Below are 19,581 nucleotides of genomic sequence, written 5' to 3'. Positions count from 1 at the left end.
TTAGCCAGTACCATATGGTTTGCCACGTTGCTGTCAATCTATAACCAGCAGTAAGGCACATTTTTGAAAGTTTTAAGGAAGTATTTTAATAGGTTGTAGGACTCACTGAAATGGGTTAGCCAATCTCATGAGAGTTAAAGAAAGATCTTAATATTTTCCATCGCTTTGGGGCTTTTTCCCCTCCATGTGTTCTTTAAAATATTATTTTAAAAAGTTATAATTTTGAGTACCACAGCAGAAGTTAACTGCCAACAGTTCCACACAAAGTTAGAGACCTCAATTAACTATTTACTGCTATAGGGATGCTCAAGGATTTTGTTAACATATTGTTTGAATAAAATGAGAGCTGCCAAAGGACAGCAAGCTAACAACTACAATTATAATTTAAAATCAAGAAGGAACCCAAATCTCCCCAGCAGCGTATCTCAGGGCAGTGAGGCAAAGCGAATACAGACGAGAAACATCAGTGATCGACTGACATCCTGGAGGAAGGCAGAGGAAGATACAGTGCACGGTGAGGAATCAGGATATGTGGTGGGTAACTAGTGTGACTAAGGAAAAATGAAGAGAGACAAATTGAGGATGTTTTCCGCATATGTTTTTTAGGCACTGTGTAACTGTCTTCCTTACACTCCCTCCTAGTGAAATACTTCCTCTAAAAGTGTGGGAGAAAAATACTGAGAAACAAAAGAGACAGCAGAGAGAGCATTTCAGCTTGGCGTAATGATGTCATCCTATTAGCACAAAGCCCCGCATTGTCAATTAGGAAAAAAAGGTCAACACTGTGTCTGACAGGGATGTGAAGCCTGGCCAACCTTCCTCGATTGGATTCAGCAGCTCAGCACTGCAGGAGCAGAGTGGTTCATTTTCATAGCTAAAGGGATGCCGAGAGTGAAGACGGAGAGAAAACGGAAATTTTAAAATGGTAAAGGTTTCTGCAGCAGGCTCCTGAAAAGTGGAGTTGTGAGAACAAATAATTCCTCTGTGTGAGGAACAAGGGTGTATGTGTGAGCCTAAGGTATAAACAGACTAGCGAGCTTAGGATAATCCTTAAATGAAAAGGAATGCAAAGATCGGTCCTAGAACTGAGACATTGTGCTGAAAAATCTCGATTTTTTTTTTTTTTTGTACTGCAATATTTCCTAATTCTGTTGGGAAGACAAGAAAGCAATTTTTGAAGAGATTACAAAGCAAATGTCCAAGTGTCCTACTTGCTCTCATTCTGAAGGAGATGAAGAACTATTGATTTTCTGAAAAGATTGCTTTGAAATGGTGGGAGCTGAGTACTTCTAAAGAACAAGTGCAGAGGGGCAAAGTTTGGTTTAGGAGGGTTGCTGCAGACTGTGCTGTGGGCTTGATTAGATCTGCCAACATGCTATTAAGAGGTCTGCATCTCAGAGCTGCTCTGGGCAGCCCTGCTTCCAGGACGAGGCAGGAATTCAATGAGAGCTCACAGTGCAGAGAGCGCTCTTTTCACTTCACAAAATAATCACATTCCTCTGGGACCAGACCCAAGGAAAGCCCGAACCTAAAGGAGACATTAGCAGACCTATAACCACTTCCATTACGTATTGTGTGGTGCACAAAACATATCAGCTGTCAGATCCACAGTGAGGAAGAGGCCTGACACCTTGCACAGCACTTAGATCAAATGCTTAGCAAGCGAGATGTGGCTGGAGATACAGATTCTTTTCTTGCTCTAGCTATACCACGTTACCATGATCAGACCCAACTCTAGTCACTGATCACCACCCAGGATGCGTGTCTCATTGTCTCCGCAGTTCTGCTCCTTAACTCATGTTAATTGAAAAGAACTGTTTTAGGTGAGAACTACCATTTTTGCTATTGCTGTTTCTGTTCACCAACCACAAAACCCTACTGCTACCTCCTGTGATGTTTTATTTGGGAAAACATTAGCTGCAGCATCCGATCTCCTAACTAGGACCATCCCATTTTGACAAAGATAGCTTTGGTAGTGATCCTTCCCTTTGGGTACACTACCTGTGTAATTAGAATAAAGCTGGGGTATACTGGGACTTGGCACCGAGTGCTAGAGCTCTGTAAGTCATTCATTTTATTGGCCACTTAAACAAAAGGTAGTATCTTATTTTTTACTCTAATAGTAGCACACAAAGCTACCTAAATCAATAGTCAACCAAAAGGAGCAACAAGGAGAAAAGGAAGGAATGAGAATGGGAAGAAGAAAAGGGAGAAAGAACAAAAACGATAAGGAAGTCATTGAATCGGGGTCTGAGAAACAATCAGATGAAAAAGGCCATCACATTAAGATGCAAAGTGAATTTTTGTGGACTGAGGGGCTGTCTTCCTTCTGAATGTCCTCCCACATTGCTCCCATTCCCTGCAGGGAGAATCTCCCTAGGTAGATGTCGTTAACTGAAATTACTTTTTCTCATCTTTTATTGTTGTGGCTTTTATTTCTTTGGTGCTATTGTTCTTTATGGCTGTTGTATCTGATTTCCAATGTAAGAGCAATAAATGGAAGAAAAAGAGTAAAAAGAGTAGAGTACAGCCCAGGGTGATGGAACAGTGCAGGAGACAGCAAGTACTGGCAAGTCCCTCCTGCTCTTTTTGTAATGAGGATGCTTTGCAGCAGGGGATCACGGAGACTGCAGCTTAAATGAGAATTGGGGAAATCTTAAAGACCTAGTCCAGATCTTCTGCTGGCATAAATTAACACTGATCTGTCCCAAAGATTTTAGCAAGTCTGAAAAAATAGAAGCTGATGGTTCTTTTGAGCACAAACTGGTGCCTAAGAGCAGAAATTCATCCCTGCAGAGAAGACCAGGAAAACACTATAACTTTATATCTCAACTAACAAAACTAAGTTGTCTTTTGCCAAGTTAGCTACCTTTTGTGACCCCAGCAATACAATTTGTCTTGAAGCTTCTACTCAAGTGACCCTTAAAGGCAGTATTGGAATTCTTCTGCTTGGGTTATGGAGGCTAATAAAGAGTCTGATAACTGGTGGGAGGGCACTGAAGCATTCATGCATAAGAAATCATATGCACATCTATAACCTGATATTTTTCTGATGTCATGAAAAGAGATGCAGAACTACTGGTGCTTAATTCTCTGAAACTTTCAGAGCTGTTTCTAGACTCAGATATCCCTGCAGTGAGTGAGTGATGGTTAAACAGGATGTTTATAAAAAAACCAAACAACCCAAAAACATCCAACCAAGCAACCAATCAAAGAAAAAGCCCCAACAAGTGAAGTGGAGAGGTTTCTTTCCAGACCAACAAGGCTTTCTATTTACCTGCAACATGCTGTCTTAACAATTACTGTTCGCTGAAGGTAAGGGCTAACCTGAGACCTAATGCTGGCTTTATTGATGGGGTTGTATAGCAGTGAAAACTCCAGGGTGCACAGGATAAGAAAGAGCGAAAAACTTTTCTGGTGGCAATAAGAGCTGTTGAAATAGCCAAAGCAGCATCATCAGGGACTAATCTGCCTTGGAGTCAGCTTGATTAAAAATAACAGACAACAATTTTCTTATGGCTCCAAAATTCAATTGAATAACTCCATCTGTTATACAATACTACTCTGTCATACAGAATGATCTGTATGTTGAAAGCCCTGTTCAGGCATAAACTAATTAATTTTCATGGCAGGACCAGTCCTGTGAGGTGCAGTGCTTCTCCGATGTACGAGAAGCTGAGGGAGCAGAGGAGCTCACAGGGTGAGGCTGAATTTCCCATTAGATATGTAATTAAATACTATGGGTCCCACTGGGAGGCAGAGATATTAAGCAGAGATATTAAAAGAGTTAGCCATAGCTGAGCATCAGTCCCTCCCTGGCTCTGGATTTAGGGCCCAACGGTGGCAGCTATCAGTGACCCATCCTCTGCAGAGCAGCGCTGCGGTTGCCTTATACTGATGGTATACCTCCAAGGGGTTTCATCTGAGCTACACACACAGACCTAGGCAAAATGTAAGGGTCAGAATTTATGATAAAGCACTCGGAGTTTATCTATCCACCTCCTGATTTCACTAGCTGCTGTAGCAAATACTCAAGTTATGCTTATTCCATTTCTCACAGTGTGGAATAATGAATTTTAAGTATTCCTAGGCAAAAGAAGCCTGGGAGGAAGGAAGAAGAGAAAGGCAGAAAGATTAAAAAAACTTACATGACACCAGGAGAAGCACATGCCAGTAATTTGAGGATTATATTCATTAAAAATGTATTTTAATACTTTCCAAAGTCATCATTACAAACCTAGAAAATTTAGAGTTGGTGTTTCTAGAACTTTTTTAACCCTTGCATTACAGCCATGCATGCCACCCCTAATTGCTTTGTAATTTGACATGTAATGGTTTAATAGTGGCAGCTGAAGCAAACCCAGTAACAACTGAGAGCTAAAGCGTGCAGAGATGAGAGCTCCTGACAGGCAGAGCTTCAATTCAGCAACTTTGTATGGCCAATAGAGCTGTAACATAAAAGTTAGCAGGAAAGAAAAGGTTGTGGAAAAGGACTGGCTGAAATAGCTCAGATTAACGTTCAAGGCAGTTCTTTTGCTTTGACACCTTTTAGGTTCTTAGTATGGCTTCTGGTTTTAATTTCTTCTTTTAGTTTGGTGTCTTCATTTTCCAGTGGGAAAAAAAATGCCTTTTGTTCAACTGTTTTAATCTCCGTGAATGTTTATTACCTCTGCGGCATTATTTTTGTCAATATAAATTTTAACCTTGAAGTGCCTCGAGAACGGTAGGGAAATTCTTTTCCTTCCCTCAATGAGCAGAAATGTACACAGCGTAAGTACTATAGGTGCAAATTTCCCATTGGAGATGTGCGAGCAAACCTCTGACATGCTTATGTGCAGCAACATGGCTTTATAAGAGCTGTGACAGCCAAGGGAAATCCAGTGGCAGTTGTGGGCCACTGAGAAACAGCAAAAAATCCTGATCCAACAGTTGATTCTGACATGTTTTTGTTCATTTTATTAAATGTGTGCTTGGTTCTCGCCTTTATTTCCTATAAACCACACCTGGACTGAAGCCAGCGCCATCACAGAGTAATGCTGATTCTGTAGTCCATGCTTTTGTAACCTTTAAGTTTCACTACTCTAATGTTTTATTTTATGACCTTCCTGAGAAAATTCCGCAAGGCTTCAATGGATGCACAAGATTGCAACCTGAATTCTAACTTGCAATAAGGTGACTGACCACGTTATGTCAGTTGAAAGAGAACTGTATCCGTTCCTTTTATTCAGCTGATTTTGCCAGGAGAAATCAGTAGTGTTTGGCAGGGCTATGCCTGGGATGCGAACACCATAGTATGATCTTTGCCATTAGTAGGGATCTTCCAAGGCATTCAGTTTGCTCCAAAATTTAGATTTAAAGCAAAGCAGGGGTTTATAATTGCTGTGTGTCCTGACTACAGGCTACTTTTGGCCAGAAACCCAATCTGTTGAATTAATGGGCTTCTGTACATTCAGATTTGGAAGGTGAATGAAGCTTGGCTTCTTTGTATCATCCGTTACTGTAAATCGTTCTGGGAATGGTTCTTCTGAAGGTCTTACAAGGTGGCTATGGAAGACCAAATGATGTGACTTATTCATCTTGCTTTTACATTACGTGTGAAACTTTGTTTCAAAATCATTTACTGTTCTTTTTTCCCTAATTTCACAGAACTAACAAGAACCAAGGTGTCAGTTGTCCTTCCCAGGTGAACGGTTACGAAACACGGTGAGGATGGTGACAAATTCCTTTGGGATCGCCAAAATCTGGGTTTGGCCAGGGACCAGCACTTTGCTGCTGCAATTAATTGCTGTTCATACCCTTGATATGTTGTGAAAAGTAAACATAGGGATGGGTGCTGTACTTGCACCATCCTCCGTATCTGCCTGCAAGCCACATGACAGCCAAGTGTTTTGAGGTGGCAGCCCAGCGGTTTGTCACCTCCTGCCCAGAGGCATAAATATCAATTTAAATACAACAAGCACAAAGATGCTCTTGTACACCCGTATCCCTGACTGCAATGCATCTTTCCTTCTTTTTGATGCTCTGTTTTTCTGACTGTTAGTGTCTTAATGTTGAACAACCCCAAATTGTTCATTTTGCAAAAGCAGCATTTGCTGCTGTCGGAGTGACTCAGGTTTGCAGAAGACAGCAAACTCCAGGTTTTTCATTTGTGAGGCTAAGTGAAGCCATTAAAGCTTTAACCCTCAGTTATTCTCAGTAAGGCATCATTTTAGAGGATGCTGGAATTAAGCTAATAAATAAATAGAAAGAAAAACTAAAGCTAAAGCCAGAGACTTTGAGCAGGGCCTGCTTTGCATCCTGGCTTCTGTGAATTCTTGCTGCAGCTGCTCTTGCAGCTGCATTATTTTCAACATCAATCGCAGTGATGCTGTGTAATAGCCTCGTTACAGAGGGACTAAAGAGCTAACAGAATCCTAAAATCTTCAGACTTTTTATAAAATTTACATTCTGAAATACCATACTTAAACTATTTTTCAATGTTTGAATTTAAATGGGCACAATTAGAGTTGATTTTTATTTTGTTTTTCAACCGGTAGTTATTGCATTGAGCAAGTATTCCTCATGGTCACGGTCCTGCAAACACACACATGCAGCATCTTAATTTTATGGAAGTGAGTAGGCTCACAGAGCCACATAACATTAGACATACAAACAAGCAGTTACAGGGCCAGGGCTTACACTGTAATAAGGAAATGCCGAATGCAGCAATACAGCTCATATTGAATTTTCTGTGTATTCTTTCAAAACAGCAGTGATACTTGGAGCTTCCTGATTGTTGGCCTGACTTATCATTTCAATCAGTTGCTAAAAGCTCCAATGACTTTGTCAGAGCAAAGATAAACCAATGCAAGCACTTAGAAGGACTCAGCCTTACATCTGTACAGAAATCTCTGCCCAAAAAGGTTCGTTTCTAGTTGCGTTTGAATAATATTGCCACAATATTTCATCTATATTTCCTAAATAGTTTTGCAAGCCTTGGTATGGATATCCTGGCAATGCTACCAATGTGCACAGGAAAAAAAAAAATGTCTTTTAAGAAATAGGCACTATAAAGGGAATGTATCTAATAAAATACTTCATTTATTGATTCTTAATGTAATGTATTACAGTATTATAATTCCTGTAAACAACACAACCACAGAATGAGCAGTGTGCCCACCTTGAAATACAACAGACCTCATCTTATTTAGCATGCTGCTTACAACTCGCCTTCTAGAAGGTATGCAATTAGATGACAATCTCAATTTTTATTTTAAAATAATGTCTCTAGCCCACATGGCTGCAGAAAAAGGCTTAGAAATATAACTCAAGTATCATGTAAAGGCTCAGCAAGCAAAAGAAAAGAAATCAAAGAATGTATTTGTTAAAAAAAAATAAATCATTCTAATCTGTTTAGATGTTCCTGGTTGCCTGCCTGAGGATGTTTAACGTTTAAGGTTAGCAATATTGAATGAGAGAGGGAGGTTTTATTGTTTGGATACTGTAATAACAGCGACGATTTTTCCCCCATTCTAATTATACTTTACATGCATCTCTGTGGTAAGTACGGGCAGACCATGTGGTTCCGGGGCCTCACAGAGCTCATAAGACTTCACTTTTCAGTGGTGCATGGATTGACTTACTAATATTTGTGAAACACAAAGGAATTAGAATGATGAACCTCCTATAAATAAATAAATGTAACTCCATTCATTAGCTCAGGAAAGCTCTGTTTTCTTTCTTGAGGTGATTACTGAAAACGCTTTACCATGTGTTTTATCAGCAAAGAAGATGACATTAAGTGGCAATATTTTAAAATTAGTTGCCTTCCATTCTTCAAACTTTACAGGAAAAAAGTTACATTTTCTTTTCAGATTGTATTTCCTCAAGTATAAAACAGATGCATTTGGATAAATAGATTTGGAACATAATATTAAATTAAATGAAGAAATAGAAACATAATGAAATAAAATCCAAGTATCTAAAAAAATTCCTTTCACAGGACTGGAGTGGATACCTAATGTTACTTCTCTTCTTTAGGCTGGTATGAGGATGACAGGTACTCTGTCATCTTCCAAAGTACCCTCTGAGATGCCACTTCTGATCTGAACAAGGATGGGTGTCTGTTCATGGACAAGCATTTGCAAAATCCAGTTAAATATATTAAATCTACTTCTACATTGAGCACATTGTTTGTGCTTAGTACATTTATTACTATCATTAAAATAAAATTAAATGGTGCCATCTGAGATCAGGGCCGTATTATCCTATTACATATTCATTGTACAATAAATACATTTTTGAAGAGACAAAACAGAGGAAAGAAGTATGCTTTGCAGTAAAATGGTGGTACAGAAGTGAGACACAGAGACAGAAATCCTACTCAGAGCCACAGCAGATTTAGGAATCACCTCCTCACTGTTACTGTTCCTGCGATTACCCTGTTTCAGTCCCATTTAAAACTTGTGCTGGGCCAGCTCAGCCCAGCTTTACTTGCCTAGGGGGCTACTGAGGAGCAGCTCTGCTGGTGAAGAGCTCGGGAGGTGGACCACTGGCCCCCTCCAAGCCATTGAGCTTGCCAAGCACATGAGTATACCACATAAGTGTGCACTGGGGTATTCCAGGGCTCTCCTTGATGCACTCAGGGTAAATACATACTAAATGCTCTACAGCACAGCCCGGCATAGGAGTTCCAGCTTAGCTCTTCTTGTGAATGCTTTCAGCCCAATATTTTGAAAACTGAAGAAATTTAACCTTCTGGAAGGTGTCTCAAAGGGAAATCTCTATCCCTGCAACCTTGCATTTACCACTTGCATCTCAGACTGTCAAGTGTAAGCAGAAGTTTCTTCCCACCTTGGCCCACTGGAGAAGGCGTCTTCATGCTTATCAGCACCTGAGCTCCACTGATGTAAATGAAAAAAGCTCTAAAACAGGTTTAGAGAAGGGTTTTGAGTAAGGTTCTTATTCACTTGTCAAGAGACTAAATTGCTGAACTCACTTAAATCAGAGCAACTTGTTGACATTGCTCTCCAAGGAAATTCTGCAAATGCTTTTAATGCAGTAAAATATGAAGTCTCTGCAACTTCTAACTCAAACAAATAATCCTTACAATTGCAGACCACAAGACAGAGCTGATGGCAAAGAGATGCCGGAGTCATGTTGTCAACCTGGGGCATTGCAAGGTTCAACAGGAGTTTCAGAACAGACAGTGATGTAAACCTCACAGACACCAGGCAACTTCTCCTCTTATGCGCCAAAGAATCTCAAGACCGGAGGGAGACAAGTAAGAAACACCAAACAAAACAGCACAATTAATCAGGCAACTAATATAAAAAAACCTCAAAACAGAACAAATGTGCCATATTGCCACAAAATGTCATTTTGTAGATAAGTGAATAAATTTACTCTCGAGCCAAGCTTTTTTTTTTTTTTCTTTTCTTTTTCTTTTTCAGTAGCTTCAGCCCTAATGTTTCCTCTGCACATTTGGTTCCCCACGTGCAACTTGGATATGGCATCTACGTTTTCCTACTTTAGCTATGCAGTTGAGGTGAAATGTAGATGTATGATTCATTGCATCCTATTCCCACTTACTAATCTGCTGTCTCGAAAGTGCAGAGCAGAGCAAAACAATCATGGGGAAAAAATGCAGCAGGGCTAAAGCAACAAAAAGGGGAAAGAAAGAAAATAGAAATGCCTAGGGATTCGGTAAGAGGGGAGACACATCAAAGATCTGAGAATAGAGAAATAAGAGAAGAGAGAGGAAGGGGAGGTGGCAGGAGCATGAAGAACGTAGCTGGATGAGGAGCAGAAGTGATGAAACTGAGTTTCCTGGGCCTTTGTAGCTGGGCTCTCTGGTGTCTAAGTGTGCAAGCTCTGAGCAAGGCTTTCCCCGGTGCTGGATCATTCACAGTGTCTCCCTCGTGTAAACTTTCCTGGTGTCTATTTAGGGGCTTGTTGATGCTGCACTTATTTGGAAATAGGATCCAGGGAGATCCAGCTAAACAATAATTAAGCCTTTTTCCTCAAGGAAAATGTTATAGTCAGAATTAAATGGTAGTGAACGGAAGCTGCAAAATAGAAGCAAATGTGAAATGAAAAAGGAGAAGGCCCTTCTCCACCTAGATCTTCAGGGCTGACTTTTTTAAACCTAAGTGACTTACGAAGATGAAAAAAGCTCTGGATGGGGAGAGACTGCAGAGTAGTTGGTAGAGGTACCTAAGAAGATCCATAATGCTGAATGAGCAACCTAGATAGGGATGGCTGAGATGTAAAGAGTTTGCTTTTAGGTGATGAAAAGAAACAAGGGATTTGGGGTAGGTAGGAGGGAAGAAACCCATTATAGTCTCTGGAAAGTGCTGAGGCTGGACTATAAATTTGGGTGAGGTAAAGAAAAAGAAAGGCTGTTCCCCTGTAATGCCTACTCCGTTAGGGCTGAAGGTGACAGAGGAGGAGATGTGGGTTTCCTCTTTGACAACAAGGCACCCTCTCCATTGCCTCACAAACTGTTAATACCTGTCTATTCCACAAAGGGAAAAGTTCCAGTCATGTTAACTCAGACCCCACACAGACCCCATCTGTGCATGGCATAGAGGCAGGTGGCTTTCTCACTCACCAGGCAGGTCTTCAGCCACCGGTGACAACTGGATGCCAGGCGGAATGCGCCAGGGTTCAAAAGACAACATTCCACCCCGGTGTCCTGGTGTCCATGGAGTCCCCACTGCCCGGTGTCCCACACCTCCCCATGTCCTCACTGTCTGGTGTCCTTGGCATCCCTGCATCCTCATCATCTTGTGTCCCCCCACATCCCTTGTGTCTCCCACATCTTTACCCCCTGATGTCCCCAGAATCTCCATGTCCCCAGCATCTCCATGTCCCCACCACCTGTAGTCCCCACTCCATCCTCATCGCCTGGTGTCTCCTACATCCCCAGTGTTTCCTCTACCCCCAGGCTGTTGCCCATGTCCCCTGAATGCCCATGTGCCCACCACCCTTCATCCCCTACTACCCCACAGTCTGCCACCACCCCTCCGTCTGCGTGCTGAGCCACCAGGCCTGGCCATGATGCAGTGGCTAAAAACAAGGGTGGCAAATCCATGATGGGAACGAGTCCTCCTGGGCTAAGCGGCAAGTCCAGCCCTTCAGCCTTATATTGCTTATGATGGGTAATGGCTGGATGCTGGCTAACTAATTGGAAGCCCATTACAAACTTGTTTGCGGTTACTGTTCTAAATACCCTAGTTGCCAGTCAAGATCTGATAATTTTTAAAAAATATTTTAACCATGTGCATCTTAGTATAACAGGAATATGAAACAAACAAACAAAAAAAGCGCAAATATTACAAAAGGTGAAGTAATCAGCAAGCTTATTATAGACACTGTCAGGTTGCTCAGGTCCCTTGATTTAAGTTGGAAAAAAAAAGAAAGTACTGGTGCAGATGGATTGCTTGTAAGATGTATTCAACGTTGCTAGTCCAAACAGCATAATTTTTAAGGCTAAGCATTCCCTGTCCAGCAATGTTTGAACCGAATGCTTTTTATGGATGCGATTAGTTCACGTAGTTGTGTGATTATGCACATGGGATCTGATTCACAGTATTGCTTCTTTCTTCCTTGACAAAGGATAGATGTAAAGAAAGAGCCTAAAAAGGTTTGTGCTGGTTAAAAATATTCATGAAAAGTAAAACTTCAGGTGTAGAAAAGCCACATAAGGAGAAAAAATAGAGTTCCTAGGTCTTCTGAAATTTCTACTGTGCAAAGAGTTTTAGTGTTTAAGGCTCATAAAATAGATTGAGAGTCCAGTGACATACAAGAGTGGATTTTTTTCTCTGCTCTCTGTTTGGCTATATATCAGTAGGTCTTCTAGGCAGAAGAGAAGTCTTGCTGACTGCATCAAAGATTCCTTACTAGGAACATACCTTAAAAAATAAAAAGTAGGTCTAGTTGAGAAATGTTAATCAGTTATTTTTTAGTGGAGATTTTATTTACTTAAAATATGCATCCCCCAAAAACCTTTTTTTTTTTTCCCTGAAAAAATAAACAAGAAAATAAAGTAGTTGTGTTTGATTAAAATGTGACTTGTCTGAGAAACAAGCTGCAGAAGTCTCCATGAGACATAGCTCGAGCAGGGAAAGCAAATTAGACCCAATGACAAGAAGCGTTCAGACTGTGCCTTTCAGGAGACATTGAAATAAAAATTTCAAACTGAAATGCTTCACCTTTCATCTGAAAAACTGCTTGTCTCAAATAATTCTGTGAAAAATTGCAGGTAGCCAAAGGCAGGCGGGAAGGGCTGTGGCGAGTGGCCAGGACAAACGGCGAGGCGTTGACTTCTGACATGGGCAGCCTTTGGATGGGAGCAGTCACGGCTCCGGGTGAGATGACTCAGGCACATTGCTGCTATGTCCCTGCAAGAACAGGAGAGAAAATAAGCATTGGCGTCACATACTCCTGCAGATCTTTTCTGGTCAAAAGGTGGGCTGCTACATAATTAAGTTAAAGTGCATTTTTTATGGTTCTAGGGCGACTATGTGGTCTTCTGATTGAAGAGACAACATTCATGTGTTCAAAGGTAAAGGTGCACATGGCCATTGTTCATCTTGGGAGGTCTTGGAAATAAATCATAAGGGACCACAGGAGAAGTCAGCACTCTGGGAGCTGTAGAGAAGATGTCCTAGACAGGGATGGTCGCAGGCAGCTCCTACCCATTGGATTATTCAATTTTCCTTTATACCTTCCAATTTCACCCTGCTGACTGGGTTAACTTTTGCAAGGCAGCTTTCATGCACGCACTTGTCAGATCGAACACTAACAACAGCGTCTGTTTGGACTAGGAACCACCTGAACAGCTGCTGTAGGAGGCCTAGCGTAAGGATATTTCTTGGAGGTAAATCCCCTCTCTTACCAAGAGTAGTGAACATCAGCAGAGGCTCACACCCAAGGCACCATGGCATTACGCAGCTACTGTTAAACCCTTAGGGAGGCAGTTACCTTTCTGGTAGCTGTGCCCTTCATAAAGCATCGGCTCTTGCATTATTGGTGGATTTGCATGTTCCCATATCCAATAACTCTGAGTAAGTGGCATATTTAGAGCATCTATCATAGCATTAAGAAAAGGTTTCTGCCATGCTGCGGTGATGGAGAACATTTTGTGACACCCTGGAATTGAATCTCCCTCTTCTGAACATACCCTCTGGCTTTTGATACATCATGCTCACTTCCTGCAAACCACATTAGTTTTGGAGGCATATTTGTTTTAATGCTTTTAACTGCCTACGTCACTCCTGAGAAATGTTGGCACATTAGTCTAAAAATCAGAATAATACAGGACTGAAGTGAAAATGAGGAGTATTGCTGACACTCAGGACAGTACCAGGGAAGGAGAAGCCTGAAGAAAAACAGCAACTTCTGTCTCTGCAACTGGTAAAAAAATTATGATAAAAAAGACCAACAGAAAGGTGGAGGAATTTAGTCCTTAATACAGCCAGGCTCCCGCTCCTCTCTTCCCTGCTATTTTTAAACAAATTACTTTTAATATTACCTAGACATTAATGTTTTAGATTGAGTACTGTTCATGCTCCATAACTGCTTTTCATAAATGTTTTAATGGTTCCAGGCCCAATTCCACTGAGGTCAATTAGGAGATTCCAAATAAATCCTTCCTTCCCCTCCTTGCATCAGTATGCAGCTAGTAAAAGGGCTGACATTGGCCTGTGCTTTTATCTTAAAATAATCCAGAAGTCAATTCTCCTATGGGAAGAACTATCACTACATAATTTGTGGGTGGTACTTAAGGAATGTTACCCAGGTAAAAACACTTATCTTTAATTTAGGGCCCAATTTTCAGACACGATTCTACCTGAAGTTAAATATAGGCTTCGGTGGCCAATACCTCTGAAAACCAGAACCATAATTTCTAACACCCCTCATTTTGTCTCAGGCTTGTATTGTCCAGAATTAGGTTTAGAGTAGTTTGGAAGTGGATTTCAATGCGTTCTTTCTGCAAATATCTCAGCAAAATGAAATGGTATATTACGATAAAGTATGTTCTGTTTTATTTATATCTTAATTCCATGTCTGTGAGTATCTGACTTTAATCAAATTCATTTTTAAATGGATCTCAAACTTTAAATAACTAAAAGCATCTTTCTTCACAACAAGATTATAGTAGGTCTTTGGTCTGATATGCCATAAAAAAATGGAAGATGAGCTGTAAAATATCTTGGGAAATATTGATTTTCTTATTTGTTCGTATTATGGATGGCTTACTGGATAAATACTACTGCGGTTTAGTGCAGAAACCTGAGTTCAAATTTCTGTTGTATCTCTGAACTTGCAGTATGGCCTAGGGCAAACAGTTTACTGAATATGGCCCTAAGCCTCTCTGTTACACTTGCGTAAGTGTCTGAACCACAAAGATCTAGCTTTAATCATAACTGCTTTGAGAATACTCCTTTAATGCTATTTAAATGCATTTTTGTAAGTATTTTTTAGCATGCCCTAACTACGGAGTTTCACATTTTTCTAGGATGTTTTAAGAAATCTGACATGATTTCTGGTATTAGAAACCAAGCTTGAAATTGTGCTGAAGACACAGTTCTCTCAGAAAGACTTTTCAGCTGAATTAATTACAATACAATCAATTTGTGGCATGTGGGACAAGGAACATCTGGTGATAACCTTGGCTGATCTTCCTGTAGATTGCATTCAAGAAACTGAATAGTTTTTTGGACATATCGAAATAGCCATTATGCCCTTTCTCAATTTATGTACTTGTGATGGTTTTGGCTATCTTGACAAAAAAATCCCACACTTAGGTCAAGGACTCTGGAACCGTTAGCTTTTAGTGAGAAATTACTTGCGGACTCATTATATGTTTATTGTCTAAGGCTTCTTGTAATAGGAAATCTGTTTTGTACATTAGCAATGTACATCATTAGCTTCGTATATTCCAACTGGAACTATTAGAAACACATCTTCCTCCAAGAAGAGAACTTGAAACAATTCAGCAAAAGAAATAAGAAATCAAGCTGTGCTATTCTTTTCATTGTCTTCTAGTTATATTATCTGTGTATGCATATATGTACTGAGGAAATTTAATGGCTAAATAGCTTCAAGATAATTCTAGCTTTTTGGAAACAAAGACAAAATCATCACTCTGTGAAGCTGAACCAACCGTACAACACTGGGAAAAAATCCACATATGCTCAGTACAGATCTATATTGCATTTTTTATTGTCAACTGCCCTATGCACATGCAAAATGTCACCCCTGCAATCTGGTTGCATTCTCTGTCCACTCTAACGAGGAGTATAAGACAGGAAAAGACACAGGGCAAAAGAAAGCCAAGCTGCTCTAAATGTTCTCAGTGCCAAAATACTTCTGGATTGATAGAGGGTGCTTTAAATTTTATAAACATAGATCTCTCAGACTTGTATCTGGAAATGGAAAACAATTACAGCGTAATCATGTACTATAAATGTACTGAATCCCATCGAACCTTCTAATGAAATAAAAAATCCTGACACTTGCTGGAAGAAACCTTTTCAGCTGATATGGCTTCTCAGAAAATAAGGGACAGCTTCACCATGCTGCTCTTTTGTTTTGCAGCTGCACCCTGGCACTCACTTCTCCTGAAGCAGGAAACTAACCCGATGTGGGCAGATTCCAGTTGCAGTGGCAACGGGCACTTTACAAAGGAGAAATTCTGTGAAATGGGTCCATTAGGGATGTATCTCTCAGCTTCCTCTTCACGGCAGGTTTACATTATTGTGAAGTTAGTTCCTAGCAGTAGCAGCCCAACTTCAGCGTCTGCATGATGGCTTCCTCCCAGTGCTCTGCCACATGATTCAGCACAGAACTGATTCCCTGCACGTGTGGTTTTACAGCATACCTGCTGCACATCTCTTTCTTTCCCGACACAAAAACCAGTAGCTGGGGTTCTTCAGGGACACCAGTTTGGATGGAATTGGCTCTGAAAGGTTATAATAAATACTGCTTCCCATTTGCAAGAGGTGCCTCACATTGTGGTTTCCAGAGGCAACTGGAAGGGGAGTGATTTTGCCTTTGTATAGAAAGCATATACATATAAACATTGTCTCTTCTGACGAAGAATTCTTCTTCTTAGATCCTTAAGTCTTAAACTTCTGTATACCCAGATTTATGTTTCTCTGCCACTGTATTTATTGTAAATTGTGAGTGTTTTGCTTAGTTGCAGGTAGCTACAGGGTTTTAACAATCTGCAGAGTTGGATCACTGAAGCACTGTTTAAATAAGAAAAAATGTCTATAAAATCCTTTTGACCTTCACAGTACCCACAAATAGAGCAAACTTGTTTTACATTAGATTTTATAGATACTCAGGGCATATACATTTTAAATTATGCAGTCAGTCCAGGAGAAAACCGGTTTTCACTGCATATCAGATACATCCAAACATGTATTAAGTGTCTCCTGAACCTGTAAAGAAACATTTCTATTCTACTTAATAAATGTGGGCCTGATTCTCTTACTTTCACTGGTGTAATTACATTGACTACCACAGAACTACAGCTGACACATATCTATGAAAATGATAAAGCCAGCACTTTTGTTGATCACAGTATGTAGCCTAGAGATATGAGTGAGACTTTACTTGAGAGTCTCATGCCAGTTGCGTTAAAGCTTGGTGCAAAACTGAAAGTTAACATTTTAAGAAATATGTATTATAGTTTATGAAGCTTTTTTTTTTTTCCTGTTTAAGTTACTGGTATTCAAGACTTCATATGATTTGTGAGATTCAAAATAAATTTACCAAATATGAATATTTTTTCCCTGGGGATTTCACATATTTATGTGTATGCAGACTGTTTTGTTTAGCTGTATTTGAAAGCTATTTCACAGTACAATGAGATCCTATTTTTTTACAGCCAAAGTTGTGCCTTACCAGTAATCAAGTGTTCGCTTGTATAGCAAAACGAAGCAATGCCCTATGAAAAATTAAGTTGTATTTATTTTTTAATATAGTACTCAGAATATTAGGTATACGAATCATGTAAACCAGAATCTAATTAAATTATCAGTTCCCACAGCAAGTTCTGCATCTTCTACAAATATATCTAAAATTATATTAATCATATTCCTGCTTACGAATTCCCCAAGCTAAAGCTTTTGATGTTGCCTTCTAAATTCTTAAGAGAAATTATGAAAATCCAAATACTAACGGGGCAACTAAAACTACCCTATTCCTTTTCCAACAGTCTTTTCCAATGTTAAGTTCTGACCCTCAAAATCATGGTCCTGTTTGAATATCAACAGATATTCGCAAGCATGGCAGGCTTTTCTGCTCTTACTGGGCTCATGGCTGGCACAAAAACATGCAGCAACAGGGAACAAACTAATCATAAAACCTATCCAGAATTTTATGTGCGCTTGTCAGCCTGCATTTTTCCCCTAGGCTGCTGGGATTCAGAGCTGAGAAGTTGTGTTTGGTAACTGAAGAACTTGTTCTGTAACCTCATTAATCACAGCTGGATATGTAACAGGTATCTCACACAACATCTTGTCCAGAGTACCTTCTAGCAAAGGAAATACAGACTGTCTCATGACCTGCTGCTCTGAACTGGTGGACAGTGTGTCCACGTGGACTTTCCTTCTGGAGCCAACCCACCATCCAGAACTTAATGCAGTCAAACAAAGCTACCCATGTGGTACTAGCCCAGCATTGATTTCTTTTCTAAATGGAGAGGGAAAAATGACATTTGAAGCAACTGTTTCCTTGTTTCCTTCCTGATATACCACACAGCTACGTACAACAGTTTTTCTATCTGGTTTAGGTCTATTGCTCAGTTTTGGAATTTGCTTCCGTTTGCAGTGTTGAGTGAATGTCAGGAGAGGGCACCTGCAGGAGAAAAGAAGAAATTCTTATGCATCTCTAATTCCTGAAGCTGTTTCCCTTGTATACAAATAAAATTTCCGTACAGAAAATACATTTCAGCCACAGATATTGCCTGAACATAAAGCCTGGTGAGTAACAGTAGCAAATATCTCTCCGATAGATGTGCAGCTCCTGGTCACTCTTGTACAATGAGTGATGCTGAGACTCAGAATCTCATGGACACACTTAAATGAGACTTCATTTCTAATAATAGTTACATTCCAAAATATGGCATATAAGTGTACTTGTCTCGTTGACCAAGACTTTCAGAAATATTTGAAGTGTTCTCTCTTTCCATTCACCTTAACACAGCAAAAAATTAAGCTGCTAGTTGTGGGATTCTCTGCCATGATATGGTATTTGCAAGCAACAAGGACCTGTGTGCATGCACACATTGGTTACAAGCAGCTACTGTCTGAGATAAAGTGATACAGGTGAAAAGCCTAACCCCAAGGAGATTAAAGCTATGATCAAGTTCTCGTAAATGATAGTGGCATACTGAATTACTGCTCTTTAGCCGAGGCATAGAAGCCACTAGCAATTCTGCAAGCAGTAATAATTTGATTGCTCATGATCACTTATGATTATTTGAACATACCTTTGAAGAGCTTTGTCTTGCTGCAAAGACTGGTGGGGTTGTAATTCAAGGGCTGCCCTGAATAATGTTCTATCTGCATGCAAAACTTTGAATATGAGTATTCTGCTGCTGTTAATTTGATTTGGCTGGTTTCTCAGAGGGTGTGAACTAAAGCTGAACTTACTATTACGCATCAGTGGCTAACACAAGCACTTTACAACAAATAGACTAGCTCCATTTGAGTACATTTCAGGGATATCCTTTGTGTATTCAGAAAGGACAGGCAAATTATTTCAGAATTAAATGTGTAGAATGACCCAGTTTATTGCAGCTTAAGTAACTGTGGAACACATTTTTGAGAAATCCCAAATCCATAGCAAAATACATTGCCTGCAAGGGTGCAATAATGCTGAAGGTCTGGCTAGTTTTCCTAAGCTAGACTAATTCATGAGAAGTAAAGTGAGTGCAGCTCACTTGCATTCTCTCCCTACTACGGTACAGCCTCATCTGCCTGTGGTCACACAAAGTAGCTATGATGGGCGTGAAAGTAAGTCTGTAGCTTAGTCCCTCTGTAGCATCCTAACCACTGAAAACGAGAAGCTAGAAAAGAAAAGAAAGAAAAACAAAACAAAATAAAACAAAAAAAACACCACACCAAAAACCCCTAGAGTAGAGAAAGCAAGTAGAAAAAAAAAAAAGCAACATCCTCCCTAGTTAACTCCTCACTTTATATTTTTACGTCTTTCATGTTTTGAAGTCCTTGCAAAGTTTTTTGTTCCTTGTAGCATAGTTATCTTCAACACAAAATAATCTGATATCTCACTTATCTGCAATTTTAGAAGGCTTTGTGCACCGCATTCATATCTACCAATTGTTAAAATGACTTTATCAGTTGCCAATATTTGCTCATTCAATATGCAACAGAAAGCAATCTGAGCTCAAAGAACTTTTAAAAATATTTTCCATAGAAGTTAACGCCTGAAATACATGAAATAAAGTTCAGTATAATTAATATAGTAAAAGTCTCAGTCACCAAAAGGAAATTGCAGAATGTGGGTGTCATGCTGCTACCTGTTGCCTAGCAATATTGCATACGTGTGGCACAAGATTGATAG

At 40.0% G+C, this 19,581-nt stretch overlaps 1 protein-coding gene and 1 long non-coding RNA gene across 8 annotated transcripts in view; one reads left to right on the top strand and one right to left on the bottom strand.

Moving 5' to 3' along the window:
• Window positions 1-11,283, bottom strand: part of SPATA16 (spermatogenesis associated 16) — a 95,519-nt gene extending 84,236 nt beyond the window's left edge. The window contains exon 1 of one of the 7 annotated variants that reach the window (XR_010833439.1): window positions 10,592-11,226. The gene's annotated coding sequence lies outside the window, so the exon portion shown is untranslated. Of the gene's footprint in view, window positions 1-10,491 lie in introns of all 7 variants that reach the window. The other 6 variants (XM_067002009.1, XM_067002008.1, XM_067002006.1 and 3 more) reach the window with 6 other exon arrangements.
• Window positions 1-18,424, top strand: part of LOC136791424 (uncharacterized) — a 32,164-nt gene extending 13,740 nt beyond the window's left edge. The window contains exons 2-5 of the long non-coding RNA XR_010833445.1: window positions 5,647-5,703; window positions 9,097-9,262; window positions 12,245-12,450; window positions 17,827-18,424. This is a non-coding gene — a long non-coding RNA (uncharacterized lncRNA). The remainder of the gene's footprint in view (window positions 1-5,646; window positions 5,704-9,096; window positions 9,263-12,244; window positions 12,451-17,826) is intronic.
• Window positions 18,425-19,581: the final 1,157 nt, after the last annotated feature.

This window comes from Anser cygnoides, chromosome 9 (assembly GCF_040182565.1).
Source record: "Anser cygnoides isolate HZ-2024a breed goose chromosome 9, Taihu_goose_T2T_genome, whole genome shotgun sequence".
Lineage (NCBI taxonomy): Eukaryota > Metazoa > Chordata > Aves > Anseriformes > Anatidae > Anser > Anser cygnoides.
This window is presented reverse-complemented; position numbering and strand designations above follow the sequence as displayed.